Source organism: Anopheles gambiae, chromosome 2 (genome assembly GCF_943734735.2).
Source record: "Anopheles gambiae chromosome 2, idAnoGambNW_F1_1, whole genome shotgun sequence".
Classification (NCBI taxonomy): domain Eukaryota; kingdom Metazoa; phylum Arthropoda; class Insecta; order Diptera; family Culicidae; genus Anopheles; species Anopheles gambiae.
Window position 1 is genome coordinate 76,903,116 of NC_064601.1, and position 16,617 is coordinate 76,919,732.

Here is a 16,617-nt window from a genome sequence, read left to right on the forward strand (position 1 = left end):
TTGCATTACCTCAGATTGTTTGGGCTGGAATCGCTCCCATTTTACATTTGTGTAGTTTAAGTGGGAGATTTTTTGTAGCTCCTCAAGAGATGTAGCGCCTTTTGGGAAGGAGACAACAAATAGTTTGGATGATAAGCCACGACTTTCGCCCACTTTCAGCTCACGTACTTGCGATGGCAATAGTTCTAGGTTCCGTAGCATTTCGGAAACATGGTCTTCGGAACCAAATCGAAGTCCTTTCAGCACAACTTGATAGGGTTTGTCTGCCTTAAAGTCATGGGAGTAATATTCCCGTTGAAATTTGGCCAACTCCAATTTGATCGCCTGCCCAACCGACATTATCGCGCGACATTTTACAATTTTGTATGAGAAAAAACGGGCTCAAAACGTTCTCAAATCGTGCTCATTAGCAGCACTAAAGAGCACGTTTCTGCAACGGTGCGACAGCGTGTATCATACATTTGGTTTCTGTATGCTACATTATTGTTCAATTTCTTTCATTCTCTCCTCTCTCCCAAAACAAACACAGACTCTCTCTCATTTTTCCATTCCACACATTCGCTCTTTATTTTACCACTTTACCTCTACTCACACATACACTTTTCAATACTCACACAATTCACACTGCCGAAAACCCGTTGCGGGATACACACGTACCCGTCTTGCCTGCCTTCTCTCCTCGTTCTTCCTTTCATCCAGCGTTGTCTTCGCGTTAAAAATTCTTCCTGCTTGCCTCCCCCTCGCTGCTCCCAGATGCTGCGCTAGCGTGCTGGATGATCGTCCCTACCTTCCTGCTGCTTCTCCTCTCCCAGGCGGTAGCACGTTGGAGGATCGTTCCTGCCTTCCTGCCGCTTCTCCTTCGTCCGGCGCTAACGCGTTGAATGATCGTTCCTGCCTCTCCTGTCCTTTTGTTTTTGGCACTGCTGATGAAAGAGGGAAATATTATCTATTTTGAAAACCGCTGTTCCATTTAACGCGAAGCATAATACTTACCAACCAATTGATTACTTCTATCGTGGTCCGTGCTCACTTCCGTTTGTGCGTGTGTTACGATTTGCTATAGAAAACGAAATTGGTTTGATATCACCAATTATTAATACCATTCAGTTTAAGACAGATTGATATAATCCTTTATTAAAAGCTGTACTTACCAAATAGTTTTTTCCGTACTGGTTTCACGAGAGAAAAAACGAGCACGCATCGACGCGTCTTTCTGCTTACAAACTTGATTTTACACTACCACTTCTTCATGTGAACGCGAAGCAGCGCCTTCCTCTGGTGGCTATACAGGTATTCCCCGATATACGCCATACTCGATATACGCGATTTAGCTGTACGCCTTTTGTCTAAATTTGAAAGTTCTTTGAGCAAATTGTACTAATTTGGCACATCGAATATCAAATTCAAAATAAATTCCCTTTTGGTCGAATATTAAAAACCATTTCATAAGGTGTACAATTGTAATATTCAGTTGAAATCATATCAAATAACTAATTTAGTGGCTAAAAACTACCACTTCATGCAAAATTATATGAAAATTAGCTATAATTTGACTGAAAACTCGACATTTGCTAATATTCGAGATACGCTATTGCCTCCGGTCCGCATTAATAGCGTATATCGGGGAGTACCTGTACAATTATACAAAGAGCGGACGAGAGAAGATCGCTTGCGTGAATGCTTGGTGTAGCAATCGAAATTGGAAAAGTCCCAGAAAAGCGAGACACAAGAGTTTCTCTCGAACGATGGAAAGAGAAGAGCCATATGAAACATGAGGATGGTTGAAGTGACACAGCCAAGTTGCGAGCAAAAAGTGACCAACACCCAGAAGAGCAAGACAGAATGAAAAATTTTCTGAATGTTAGAATGAGAAAAATGATAGATACACATAAAAATCGCGCGATAATGCTGGTTGGGTGATGATCGGCTCTAGTGGCACAATTGATGCGACAGGTGTTTCCTGCCGTGAAGTTGAAGGATGCATTTATGGTTCCCTTCTGTGTAGCCGAACAAAGAGAAGCATAATTTTCTTCATTTAATCCAGACACCACAATGGGTGGGATTTTTTCTTTGAGAGTGATTTGTTCTCCCGCAGTATTTGGTGCAACAGCACCATCCATTGCTGTATTAACAGCTCCGTCGTCGGCAAAAGCCGGCGTAATAATCACCGCACCCTTCTTCTTCGAATTCATGGGTGTAGCTTCCAGCAGCTCTCCTTCACGCTTCCTCGCAGGCATGGCTGCACTCTCCTCGTTCGCGCTCGAGAGAGAAAGAGATGCCTCTTTCAGAGAGGCGAGATAATTCGGAGGTTTCTTTATCCTCTTCTTTTTCACACCGCGTTCTGCCTTATACGGCACCATATACCAATTTTGCATCTATACATGTATTGGCGTGGAACTACCACACACAATACGATCAAACTGTGTTTCACTGGAAATCGTTCTTACAACTGAGATTGTCGCGAGCTCAAAAAACACGTCCGAACTGGACGACAGCTCCGTTGCGACTAAAAAAATCACTCCTTGGATCCAGGTTACTTGGTAAAACCAAAATTACTCATGAACATAATCAAAAATCTTAAAAATAAAAAATCAGCAGGCTGTGACGAAATTAACAACACAGAGATTAAAATGCTTCCTAAAAAAACAGTACTCTACCTCAAAATAATATTTGATAGTTGTCTTAAACTAGGTTACTTTCCTTCACAATGGAAAAAAGCAAAAATAGTGGCTATTCCAAAACCCGGAAAAGATCATTCTAATCCTGGAAACTACAGACCAATATCCCTTCTGAGCTGCATAGTGTTGTGGACAGACCGCTGCCTCATCCTGAGGGCTCACTGATGACAGCAGGGCTGTCATCCTGTGATGTCCTCAGTGAGGATCGCGGCGCGAGAAGGACCAGTCGTCCTCTCCCCGCATTGTGTGTGTTGCGTTTATATTATTTATATACGTGTTTTTGTAAACGATACCAAAGATAGTGATAATATAATATATTCTGTTTGTGCCGTACACACCGTCTTACGTTTCATTTGTGCGGACATAACACATAGGTAAACTTTTTGAGAAAATTATTGCACGCAATATACGTTCTCATACAGACATTAACAATATCATCCCACAGTCACAATTTCGTTTTCAACCCGAAAAATCAACAACTCATCAGATACATAGACTCAAAAATTATATTATAGAAAATCGAAATAGAAAAAGATCTACTGGTTTAGTTTTGTTAGATACTGAAAAAGCTTTCGATTCCATTTGGCATGACGGCCTGTTATATAAATTAATTCAATATAATTTTCCTACGTATATTATAAAAATAATTCAGTCCTTTCTCAGCAATCGAAAAAGCTCAGTTCATATTGGGCACACTAAATCAAGTTTCTTTAAACCCATAGCGGGAGTACCACAAGGTAGCATATTATCGCCAATACTATTGAATATAGATATTTCTGACATTCCCTCTACAAACAACTGTACAAATTATCTATATGCAGACGACCTTGCAATCGCGGCTACGGCCAGAAGTCCGAGCTCAATAATCAAAGCCTTAAATGGCACATTAAAAGCATACGCCAAGTTCTGCAATAGATGGAAGCTTAAAACAAACGCAAATAAATCTGAGGCAATCTTCTTCACAAGAAACACTAGTTTACGCAAATTACCTAGTAATGAAGTTAGCTTTATGCAAGGAAACATTACATGGAAAGATCAAGTTAAATACCTTGGAGTACATTTAGAAAAACGCACGACATTTAAAACCCACATAGAAAAACAATTAGAAAAAGTAGACAAATTACCAAAAATTTTATATCCTTTCCTAAATAGGAAATCAAAACTAAATTTGCAAAACAAAGTTGTGCGTACTCTCATAAAAAAAAAAAAACTTCAAGTTAGACAAAACAAAATATTGAAAATGATCATGAACTTACCACCTTGGCATAACACAAACGATTTACACAAAAGAAGTAATTTAGTAAAAATGGAAGAATTTATAGGAAATTTAAAAGGAAATTACGCAAACAAATGTCGCCAGAGCTCAATTAGCATATCAATCAACTAGTTGAACAACGTATCTAAGCATAAAATATGAGTTGATAATTTTCTGTACAAAGCTCTCCTCTTCTCTATCTAGTTAAGGATTAGGTCTAGCAAATGTAGGTTAAGATATAGGTTAGATATATACGTGTTTAGGTTAAGTCTAAAATTGCATGGGTTTTTTTGCTTTTTTCCCATATACTCAGATTTAAAATCAGCAAACAACATATATTCTACTCAGCTATGCTATAAAAATTCCCGATTATTAAGGAGAGCACATTGCGTACCCAATGTTAAAGAACGTTCGATTCTATATGTATGTTTTTTTCTTTATATCCACAATAAACCTCTCTACTACTACTACTACTACTTCGAGATATCATCACCTCCTTCATATACTTTATATACATTTGTTTTAGTTGGATATCTTGTTTGATTGCTGCCAGACTGCCGCTAAATGACTCATATATTTCAAGAAGCGGTAATCGCTCCTACAGGCGTGCGAAAAAATCAAAATTGTTTGATTCTGAAACAGGCGTTTTCAACTGACTCTCGCTATGGTTATCCAATTCCATACATTTTCAGAAAGCGCTCGCTTGCTGGGGTGACTGTAGCTGCTTCAATCAATGTAAAACCGTTGTTTTCATTTCTTTTTTTTCTTTTTCTTGGCGATAGATTCGGCCTTGAAGGCCTAATGCAGGCTTTCTACATGCATTTTAAAAGCATATCCGAATTCGCTCAGTTTTTAACGTCCCAAGGGACCGTCCATATGAACTTCAACGGGTTGGGTTTGTGGAAAGCCCAACTTGTGTTGGTAAGATTGTGTATGTCATTCAGACCATAATAACGAATTAGCACATGAAGGGGTGAGACGGTTAGCGATTGTGGACACTTCTTACGCAGGCCAAAACCACCAAGATCGGTATGACGACGTAGACTTTTATGGAGTGCCAATTCCTACTGAGAGGATTGGTCAAAATGAAATTTGAACGCATCTAGTATTACAGGAGTCGATCAATTATCGGTCCTGCATTTCTCTTGCAAATATTGTGCATATTATGGTTAGTAATGATGAAACGCAAGGACGAAATTTAACTTAATAGTGTTGGTTCTATTAGGTTTCATTTAGGCATTGGTTTATTCTTGTTGCGCGCAACTTTGTCGGTGACCAAATTCAAATCAATTTGATTTTTTTCCAGTAACATTGTCTATTTACCTTGGTCATTCGGCAAATGATATGAAACAGCAGCTATTAGCGAAAATTCCTTCATGTCAAAACTAAATGCAGCTAGAAATATTCATCGACAATCTCAGGTATATGTTTCCGAGCAATAACGTCCCCCGCAACAATGTTGCCCGCAACAAGATTATACCGCTGTCTTTGGAATAACGATAGTAAATAGCGTTGTTCATAATTAAAATACAATTTTATTGCCATTATTATTTATTAAATTGGAATAAAAGTTACTTTTTAAATAAACCTGAATTTATCACTGTTTTGTATAAAAATAATATTTTTGTTAGATTTTTGTTAAATAATTCAAAGCTGGCTGCCCCTCCTTAATTTGTATAAGTTTAAATTAAAATTTAAATTAAAATAAAGCAAATAAAACCGCCATGTTATTGTTAACAAATCATCCATTATAGATGTAACGATTCAAATCCAGCACCAACGGAAAAAAAATCAAAACTCAAAATTGTATAAGCCTTAAATCATAGATATTAACGCCTGTCTAAGATTGACAGTTGTATCTCATGTTTCTCATTCTCTCATGAGCGTCGAACGGATTTCGTCGTTCGAAGCCCATACTTGCCCCGAAAAACTACCAACTGTTATCCAAAAAAATCCACCAACGTTTTCAACAATATTGTTAGAAAACGAAGCGGAAAAATAATTTAATGCCGAACACTTCGATAGTTTTAGTTTTAATCGTAAGATGTTGCCAAAAAATTGGTCTCTTTATTCCGCTGGTTATTTGGTAATAATCTCGCGGATTGTCTTTCGAGCCCTTTTTATGCTATTTTGTTGCATATTCTCTCTCTTTTCCTCCTCTATTTTCCTCTTTTCTCTCTTCCTAACGATAATATTGACAGGTCGTTGGAACCATCCTAAACTGCTGTTATAAGGTTCCAACAAATATATAATTACGTTATGCACGTCAAGCCTGACGTATAAACGTGTCACAACGATACGGGATCAACAGACGTCAGCATCTAAGACGGTTAACAAGACGTTAGAAGGTTACGTGCGACCTTGCAACTCTAGAAAGGTCCTCTTTTGATATCTGGTGCTCGATAAATAAAGTCCTTAAATTTCAACTTGTAATTGGCGCAGCCGTTCGGAACAGTCCAGCGAAGTGGTTACATGGTTTGGTGATAAAAGTGGTAGTGGCCGATTAATAAAAGTCACAAAAGGAACCCGCCTCCGGCATCCACGGCATTTAGGTATTTCCGTCGTGTGAGTTGTGGTTCCCCCTGCCTCGCCTGTTTCAGTACCACGCGTATTCTGGCATACGCTTCCCTGCACGACGTACGTAAGTAACCTCACTTACTGCAAACCATACAGCAATTGTTTTTTTTCTCGTATTTCAATACTAAAAAATAAGAGAAACAAGTGAAATTGACCTTATTGTGCGTGTGTGCGTGGTCCATGTGGCAAGCTAGAGCTACCAATTCGGATTCAGATACAGATGTAAATTCATTATCATCGGAGTCAAACCACGAGGTTTCACACATTGAAACAGATTTGACGAAAGAATTGTCATTAACCTCCTTGACGCTGCAAGACAATACAATGGAAGAGATTGTTCAGCAGTTGGTTTCAAGGCAAATCAAAACTGTTAGGTCCACACTTGCCACAAATTGAACTTTATGAAGCCAATTTTCATAAATTTTTCGATGGCCTTATTGGCACTGAAACATTTTCATCGCTTGAATCAATTTTGAATTATAAGGATGAAACAATAACAATAGCAAATCACACAATAAAGTTTCATAAATATCCTATAAAACACGGATCAAAAGAGTTTAACATCTTGAATGCATCAAAAATCGAAACTATATCATCTATTAAAGATCTACTTAGAATTGATCATTTGAGCATACAAGAAACAGAAATGCTAATAAGCACTATAATGAAATATGCAAGAATAATTCCTAGGGACAACGAAAAGCTATCCGCTGCAACAGAAGTGAAACATAAAATAAACACGAAATGTGACAGGCCTATATACACAAAAACATACAGATACCCGATTGCGCACAAAAAAATAGTAAAAGATCAAATCGAAGAAATGTTGCAACATGGTATAATTATTCATTCAAAATCCCCATGGAATGCCCCCATATGGGTAGTCCCAAAAAAGAAAGACGCATCTGGAAAAGAAAGTTTTCGAATAGTTATCGACTACAGGAAACTTAACGAAGTCACTGTCGAAGATAGGTACCCTATCCCGCAAATCGAGGATATTTTAGAAAATTTGGATAGAGCCGAATACTTTTCCACATTGGACTTGAAGAGCGGTTTCCACCAAATTGAGATGGATTCCGAATCCAGGGAAAAAACTGCGTTCAGTACCGAGTCCGGACATTATGAGTTCTTACGCATGCCGTTTGGACTCAAAAATGCTCCTTCGACATTTCAAAGAGCAATGAATTCTATCTTATCGGATTTAATTGGTCAAAAATGTTACGTCTATCTCGATGACGTTATTGTTTTTGGTACCGACTTAAAAAACCATATCTCTAACCTTAACGAGGTACTTGAACGATTAGAAAAGGCAAATTTAAAAGTTCAAATTAATAAATGCGAGTTTCTAAAACGCGAATGTGAGTTCCTTGGTCACATCGTAACGAAAGATGGCATTAAACCAAATCCTGACAAAATAAAGGAAATATTAAATTGGACTTTGCCGATCAACGAAAAACAAATAAAACAATACTTAGGATTATTAGGGTACTATAGAAAATTTATAAAAGATTTCGCTAGGATAACTAGGCCTATGACAAAGTATTTAAAACAAAATGTTTCACTAAACACAACAGATCCCGAATACATAGAGGCGTTCGAAAAATCTAAAACTATCCTTACAATGGATCCTATACTTGTGTACCCGGATTTCCAAAAACCATTCACGCTAACTACAGATGCATCTAACTACGCTTTAGGTGCAGTCCTATCCCAAACTTTAAACGCAAGAGATCACCCTATCGCGTTTGCCTCTCGAACCTTGAACCATGCAGAAATAAATTATTCAGCTACAGAAAAAGAGGCTCTTGCCATCATATGGGCGGTTGAAAAGTTTAGGCCATACCTATTTGGTCATAAATTTACGCTAGTAACCGATCACAAACCTCTTATTTTCATAAAAAATAGCATAAAAAACTCGAAAATTATTCGATGGAGGCTAACATTAGAAAACTATGACTATGACGTCCAATATAGAACAGGAAAAACTAATGTTGTTGCCGATGCTCTAAGCAGAAAAATAGAAGCTAATAACAACGAGATCTGTTCAAATGAAGACTCAGTAGTAAATAATGCATCCGATACCAGCACAGTTCATTCAGCTGAAAGTTCGGAAGACTTTTTCGTACACTTCACAGAACGTCCCATAAATTACTATAGAAACCAAATTATTTTCCGAGAAGCGCAAAACGAAGAAATTATTAGAGAAACCCCTTTTCACAACCATAGTAGAACTATTATTGCTAAAGAATCCTTTAGTACTGCCGAAATCTTGGCATTTCTAGAAGAGTATCACAACGGAAAACAGAGCGCAATCCATGCTAAAGAAACCCTATTTCAAACTATACAAAATGCATGTAGGACATGTTCGTTCGATACACCCTCCCATTTCGTAATTACGCCCACAATAGTTGAAGACGTAACGATAGATGAAAAGCAATATACACTCATCAAACAAGAACACGAACGTGCACATAGAGGAATACAAGAAATAGGAAACCAACTCAAAAGAGCATATTACTTCCCAAATATGAACACTAAAATACGGAAATTTATAAACGCATGTAAAATTTGCGCCAAATATAAATACGATAGGAAGCCTTACAACATCAAAATTTCTCCAAGACCTATTACACAAAAGCCGTTCGAACGCGTTCATATGGATATCTTCGGAATGGATAAGCATTATTTCTTATCACTAGTTTGTTCGTTCTCTAAACACCTTCAACTGGTGAAAATAGATTCTAGGAATACAATCGACATCCAATCAGGTCTCACTCATTACATCTCTACATTCGAAATCCCTAAAAAAATTGTGTGTGATCATGAATGTTCCTTTAGGAGCCTGCAACTACGAGGGTTTTTGGATAACTTAGGTATCGAACTTGAATTTGCATCGAGTTCAGAATCAAATGGACAAGTGGAAAAGACTCACAGTACAGTGATGGAAATATTTAATACCAACAAGCACAAGTTCCCCCAGCTCACTACACAAGAAATCATGAAAATAACAGTATCACTTTACAATAACAGTATCCACTCCGCCACAAAATTTACACCTAACGAAATAATCTTCAACAAATCCGACAATACCAATCCGAGAACTATCCAAGAACAATCTAGTAAAATTTACGATAAAGTAATAGATAGCCTAAACAATAGCAAAATAAAAATGCAAAAGTATAATGATACAAAGGAAAGTCCCCCGAAAATCGAAATTGGCGAAGAAATTCTCGTAAAAAAAGGGGTACGAAAAAAACTAGACCCTAGATTCCAAGAAACAAGTTGCATGCAGGAAAATGAACGAACTATAACGATAGGAAAGGGCGTGAAGAGAAATAAAAATAAAATAAAGCGAGCTAAACAAACTATTTCCATTTAGCTCAAATCGCAAACTTAGATAGAAAAGATAAAATTTAGTGAATTTCATACGAAGGGCGTTAATAGGGTAGATATTAAGGTTATAGGTTAAGTAGTAGGGTCTGCGGATATTATAATTAGATAGGTGCGGACTTTAATCGATTACCCAAAAGTAACCTACTTCATAGCAGACGCGGCTCTCCTCATGTGAGATCTAAGTAACCTCTTTGCGACTCATGAAGTGACGAACGAGGGCGTTCGTCTTTTTTTTGCCCCGGAGGAATTACGTTATGCACGTCAAGCCTGACGTATAAACGTGTCACAACGATACGGGATCAACAGACGTCAGCATCTAAGACGGTTAACAAGACGTTAGAAGGTTACGTGCGACCTTGCAACTCTAGAAAGGTCCTCTTTTGATATCTGGTGCTCGATAAATAAAGTCCTTAAATTTCAACTTGTAATTATATATTACAATATAATATAAACTTGAGCCGGTCTCGTAGTACAGTCGTCAACTCGTACAACTTAACAACATGCTCGTCATGGGTTCAATCCCCAAATAGACCGCGCCGCCATACGTAGGACTGACTATCCTGCTATGGGGGGGAATCAATTAGTCACTGAAAGCCAAAACCCACAAGTGGGTACAGGCAGGCCTTGACCGACATCGGTTGTTGAGCCAAAGAAGAAGAAGAATATAAACTTAGGATTGAAGTTCATGTTAGCATACTAGCATATAAAAAAAAACACGTAAATATGAATTATCAGATATAATTGAGATTAGTTATTTAATTGATATCAGAACTCATAAGAATTTATGGCTAGGTTTTTTTTATTATTCGCTTCTACATATAATTATTGGTAAATTATGTTTTTAAATAGAGTTACATGGCCTGAAAGATATCTTTCTCTTATTTATCAAATCAACGTAACATATTTTAGATTCGAAATTTATGATCCAACCACATATTTCGTTTTTCTTCATTTGTATGCATAACGAACCATATAATCAACCGAGTATACCCGCTGTAACGCAAAATAAGGAAGGAAATGTCTTTCACAACATAATTGTTAATAATTTAATATTGCTAGTATTGATAATTACTCAAAGAAAAATCACCATACTCGCTAATCGTGTACTGCAACGCACAACGGTCGACAGGCTATTTCCGGAAAAAATATAAAAATTGAACTACATACAAATGCCGATTGGATGGAGCATCTTTGCCCGAAATTCAACCGAAAAAGGTTCAGGTATTAAACACATTCGGCGATCAGTCGTTTCATACGTATATGGTCACGAGGAAGCGAAGATCTTCTAAGACGAACATGCGAAGACGACTACATGCTAGATAAGACGAGATCCTAGATGGCAGCCGGATCTTTAGCCTGGCACATCCACTCGTACACAACAGTGTTAATATAGTTCATTTTGGATACATTGTTTCGATGAGTACCTCTTGACAATTTCTGCCACGTTGCTTCGTGGCTTCCCCGGTACCAAAATCCATGCGACTTTTCGCTAACGGATTGATTAAATGGCGCCCGATTAGACGATCCGATAGAAGCACTTTTCAGGCTTAACGGATTGAGCGAGATACACCGTCGCGGCGACACGATACATGTTGCATACATGTGTACTACATTTTAAGAGCCCCCCTCGCTTCCTTTCGGATTGCAATGAGTTCATACACACTTAAAACTTCGTTTAACATATTTTATATTCGTTTTTTTTTCACTTTCTTTTCTGAAGTACATTCTTTCATACACACATCCTCCCCCAGGTATTTTTCGAAGATTTTTCGAAGAAACTAAAAAAAAACTAACGCACACAACTAGATCCGCGAGAGAGTGCGAATCGGCAAAGAAAAAAAACACATACACACACACACACCTCCTCCTCCCCTTGGTGTTTTTCGCAAAGTGATCCCGTAGAACGTGAACGCAAAAACACACACACAAAGCACGCAGGCAAGCACACACACACCCCACTCCTCCCCCCCCCCCCCCTCGTGTTTTCGCAAGGTGATTCCGTAGGAGATCGCGAAACAGCAAAAAACACGCACACAGCCACGCACGCAGGCATGCACACACATACACACACATAGACGCGCGCGCGCACGCACGCACGAACGCACGAGGGAGCTTAAAGGTTCTATACGTTGCCGGTCTCCCCCTCCCGTGTTCTCGTTCTCCCACAAGGCTGATGTGTGCACGTTTGTGCGTATACCTTTGCCGTCCCTCCTCTCCTTCCTCATCCGTTGACCGTTCGTTGTAAGCTGGAGGATGAGTTCAGCGCTGTTGAAGAAATGAAAGTTAAGAATAAGATTACTCACTCTTTTTTGGTATGCTTTGTGTGTTATCATAACTTACCTTATTGCAAACAAAATCCGGAATGAAGCTCCTCGTTTAGGATATTCCGCATTCGATCACATCCTCGGCGATGCTCGACGCCATCAGTGGATAAAAGCCGAAAAAAAAAACAAAGAAAAGCATCAGTCACCATCAGTATCATCTTACTCTCACACTTTTACATCGGTTGATGATTCTTACCTTTTCAATTTCACCAAAACAAACAGCGATGGAACCAAATCCAGAACACCAAAATCACACACGATTTCTGGAGCAAACCGACACATCCTCCCCCTCCAATTGTTTGCCACAGACTGACGTGTGTGTGAGCAGCAATGTTCTTGATGCGGTGAGTAACGGTAAAGCACACACAAGAAGAAGCGAGACGGCTATACGAGTAGCGAATTACGCCGCCGCACAGACAGCGCGCGTCATAATTTTATGCGCGAAAATCTTAAAATTTAAGTTATTCATGACAAATTGTATCGACATTTTCATACTCTGACGAACTTTTACGAAAGATATGTAAAAGCTTAATGTAATGCAATTAAATTTAGTGCAATATCATTAGCAGAACATAACATTTTGATATTTGTTTGTAAATTCAGATCCTAAGAGCTACTACTTTTTTGAACAATAAGTGTAGAAACACAAATTTTGTCTGAGTCCAGAACAGCAACAGTGAAGATGTCGTACCCTGAGTGTGGAGATGTGTGTGTGTATGTGTTGAACGTTGCCGTGACAAGCGTGCTTTAGGATACAACGCGTGTAGGAGGGGGTAAAATCGCTTGGCTCATTGCCCAACCGACATTATCGCGCGACAATTTCCAATTTTGTATGAGAAAAAATGGGCTCAAAACGTTCTCAAATCGTGCTCATTAGCAGCACTAAAGAGCACGTTTCTGCAACGGTGCGACAGCGTGTATCATACATTTGGTTTCTGTATGCTACATTATTGTTCAATTTCTTTCATTCTCTCCTCTCTCCCAAAACAAACACAGACTCTCTTTCATTTTTCCATTCCACACATTCGCTCTTTATTTAACCTCTTTACCTCTACTCACACATACACTTTTCAATACTCACAAAATTCACACTGCCGAAAACCGGTGCGGAATACACACGTACCCGTCTTGCCTGCCTTCTCTCCTCGTTCTTCCTTTCATCCAGCGTTGTCTTCGTCGAATGGTGTGAACGCGTTAAAAATTATTCCTGCTTGCCTCCCCCTCGCTGTTCCCAGGTGCTGCGCTAGCGTGCTGGATGATCGTCCCTACCTTCCTGCCGCCTCTCCTCTACCAGGCGCGTTCCTGCCTTCGCGAGCACGTTGGAGCGCGAGCACGTTGGAGGATCGTTCCTGCCTTCCTGCCGCTTCTCCTTCGTCCGGCGCTAACGCGTTGAATGATCGTTCCTGCCTCTCCTGTCCTTTTGTTTTTGGCACTGCTGGTGAAATAGGGAAATATTATCTATTTTGAAAACCGCTGTTCCATTTAACGCGAAGCATGATACTTACCAACCAATTAATTATTTCTATCGTGGTCCGTGCTCACTTCCGTTCGTGCGTGTGTTACGATTTGCTATAGAAAACGAAATTGATTTGATATCACCAATTATTAATACCATTCGGTTTGATACAGATTGATATAATCCTTTATTAAAAGCTGTACTTACCAAATAGTTTTTCCGTACTGGTTTCACGAGAGAAAAAAACGGGCACGCATCGACGTAGCCTACCGCTTGCAAACTTGATTTCACACTACCACATTTTCATGTGAATGCGAAGCAGCGCCTTCCTCTGGTGGCTATACAGGTATTCCCCGATATACGCCATACTCGATATACGCGATTTCGCTATAAGCTTTTTTTCTAAATTTGAAAGTTCTTTGAGCAAATTGTACTAATTTGACACATCGAATATCAAATTCAAAATAAATTCCCTTTTGATCGAATATTAAAAGCCATTTCAAAAGGTGTACAATTGTAATCTTCAGTTGAATCAGATCAAATAACTAATTTAGTGGCTAAAAACTACCACTTCATGCAAAATTATATGAAAATTAGCTATAATTTGACTGAAAACTCGACATTTGCTAATATTCGAGATACGCTATTGCCTCCGGTCCGCATTAATAGCGTATATCGGGGAGTACCTGTACAATTATACAAAGAGCGGACGAGAGAAGATCGCTTGCGTGAACGATTGGTGTAGCAATCGAAATTGGAAAAGTCCCAGAAAAGCGAGACACAAGAGTTTCTCTCGAACGATGGAAAGAGAAGAGCCATATGAAACATGAGGATGGTTGAAGTGACACAGCCAAGTTGCGAGCAAAAAGTGACCAACACCCAGAAGAGCAAGACAGAATGAAAAATTTTCTGAATGTTAGAATGAGAAAAATGATAGATACACATAAAAATCGCGCGATAATGCTGGTTGGGAATGCCCCAACCGACATTATCGCGCGACATTTTAAAATTTTGTATGAGAAAAAACGGGCTCAAAACGTTCTCAAATCGTGCTCATTAGCAGCACTAAAGAGCACGTCTCTGCAACGGTGCGACAGCGTGTATCATACATCTAGTTTCTGAATGCTACATTATTGTTCAATTTCTTTCATTCTCTCCTCTCTCCCAAAACAAACACAGACTCTCTCTAATTTTTCCATTCCACACATTCGCTTTTTATTTAACCTCTTTACCTCTACTCACACATACACTTTTCAATACTCACACAATTCACACTGCCGAAAACCGGTGCGGGATACACACGTACCCGTCTTACCTGCCTTCTCTCCTCGTTCTTCCTTTCCTCCAGCTTTGCCTTCGTCGAATGGTGTGTACGCGTCCTGCTTGCTTCCCTCTTGCTGCTCCTACGTGCTGCACTAGCGAGGTGGATGTTCGTCTCTACCTTCCTGCCGCTTCTCCTCTACCAGGCGCTAGCACGTTGGAGGATCGGATCGTTCCTGCCTTCTTTCCTCTCCTGTTCTGTTTTCGGCACTCCTAGGGATAGAAGGAAATATTAATTATTTTGCCAACAGCTGTTCAATTTAACGTCAAGCACAATACTTACCAACCAATTGAATATTGCTTCTGTTGTGGTCCGTGCTCACTTCCGTTCGTGCGTGTGTTACGATTTCTTTAAAAAAAAACGAAATTGATTTTATATCACAATTATCAATACAAATCAGTTTGATAAAGATTGATATAACCCTTTATTAAAAACTGTACTTACCAAATAGTTTTTCCGTACTGGTTTCACGAGAGAAAAAACGGACACACACCGACGCGTCCTACCGCTTGCAAACTTGATTTAACACTATCACATTTTCATGTGAACGCGAAGCAGCGCCTTCCTCGTGTGGCTATACAGGTATTCCCCGATATACGCCATACTCGATATACACGATTTCGCTATACGCTTTTTTTCTAAATTTGACGGTTCTTTGAACAAGTAGTACTAATTTTATAAATCGAATGTCAAATGCAAAATAAATTCCCTTATGGTTGAATATTAAAAACCATTTCAAATGGTATAAAATTGAAAAATTCAGTTGAAATTAGGTCAAATAACTAATTTAGTGGCTAAAACCTACCACTTCATGCAAAGTTATACGGATATTAGTTATAATTTGACTGAAAACCTCGAAATTCGACTTTCGCTATTGAATATTCGAGATACGCTATTGCCTCCGGTACGCATTGATAGCGTATATCGGGGAGTACCTGTACAATGATACAAAGAGCGGGCGAGAGGAGAACGCTTGCGTGAACGATTGGTGTAGCAAGCGAATTTGGACAAGTCCCAGAAAAGCGAGACGCAAGAGTTTCTCTCCAACGATGGAAAGGGATGAGCTAAATGAAACATGCGAATCGTTGATGCGACACAGCCAAGTCGCAAGCAAATACAGACCAACACCCAGAAGAGCGAGGCAGAATGAAAAATTTTGTGAATGTTAGAATGAGAAAAATGATAGATACACATAAAAATCGCGCGATAATGCTGGTTGGGGCTCGCTGTTGCTGCTCCATTGCCGTCGAAGGTGCTAATCGTGCCTTGGTTTAGCACAGCTAGGTCCAGCTGCTGGATGGCGCTGAGCAGCTCTTGCCCCTTATCGCTGTTACGGTCGCTTCCCCATTTCACGTGCCAGACGTTGAAGTCGCCGGCAATGACGACCTGTGCATGGGAAAGCGCTTCGAGCTGCACCGCTTCAATGAAGCGCTCGAACTCGTCGGTGGGCTGGCGAGGTGGAGCGTAACAGCTGAGAAATGTGATGCCACCGATCTCGGCTGCGACGGCGTGTGGACCACCGCACTTGGGGCACTTTGTTGGAAAAGTGCAGGCCTTCGCCATGTGCCCTACCACGCCGCAGCGTATGCACACATTCTGCCGGTCATCGGGCG

At 39.6% G+C, this 16,617-nt stretch overlaps 4 long non-coding RNA genes across 5 annotated transcripts; all 4 read right to left on the minus strand.

Moving 5' to 3' along the window:
* Positions 1–513: 513 nt before the first annotated feature.
* Positions 514–1,912, minus strand: LOC133391736 (uncharacterized). The gene is made up of 3 exons (XR_009765188.1): positions 1,152–1,912; positions 994–1,057; positions 514–923 (listed from the first exon to the last, which is right to left on the minus strand). It is a non-coding gene; the product is annotated as an uncharacterized LOC133391736 (long non-coding RNA).
* A 9,661-nt stretch (positions 1,913–11,573) lies between these two features.
* On the minus strand, positions 11,574–12,990 carry LOC133391375 (uncharacterized). Its single transcript, XR_009764880.1, has 2 exons — positions 12,244–12,990; positions 11,574–12,168 (listed from the first exon to the last, which is right to left on the minus strand). It is a non-coding gene; the product is annotated as an uncharacterized LOC133391375 (long non-coding RNA).
* Positions 12,991–13,107: 117 nt separating this feature from the next.
* Positions 13,108–14,822, minus strand: LOC133391992 (uncharacterized). Of its 2 annotated transcripts, none has more exons than XR_009765409.1 (3): positions 13,891–14,822; positions 13,733–13,796; positions 13,108–13,662 (listed from the first exon to the last, which is right to left on the minus strand). It is a non-coding gene; the product is annotated as an uncharacterized LOC133391992 (long non-coding RNA). The 2 variants fall into 2 exon arrangements; XR_009765410.1 differs by having other exon boundaries at positions 13,108–13,659; positions 13,891–14,820.
* Positions 14,823–14,890: 68 nt separating this feature from the next.
* LOC133391991 (uncharacterized) lies at positions 14,891–15,546 on the minus strand. Its single transcript, XR_009765408.1, has 3 exons — positions 15,449–15,546; positions 15,287–15,352; positions 14,891–15,216 (listed from the first exon to the last, which is right to left on the minus strand). It is a non-coding gene; the product is annotated as an uncharacterized LOC133391991 (long non-coding RNA).
* Between the last annotated feature and the right edge of the window lie 1,071 nt (positions 15,547–16,617).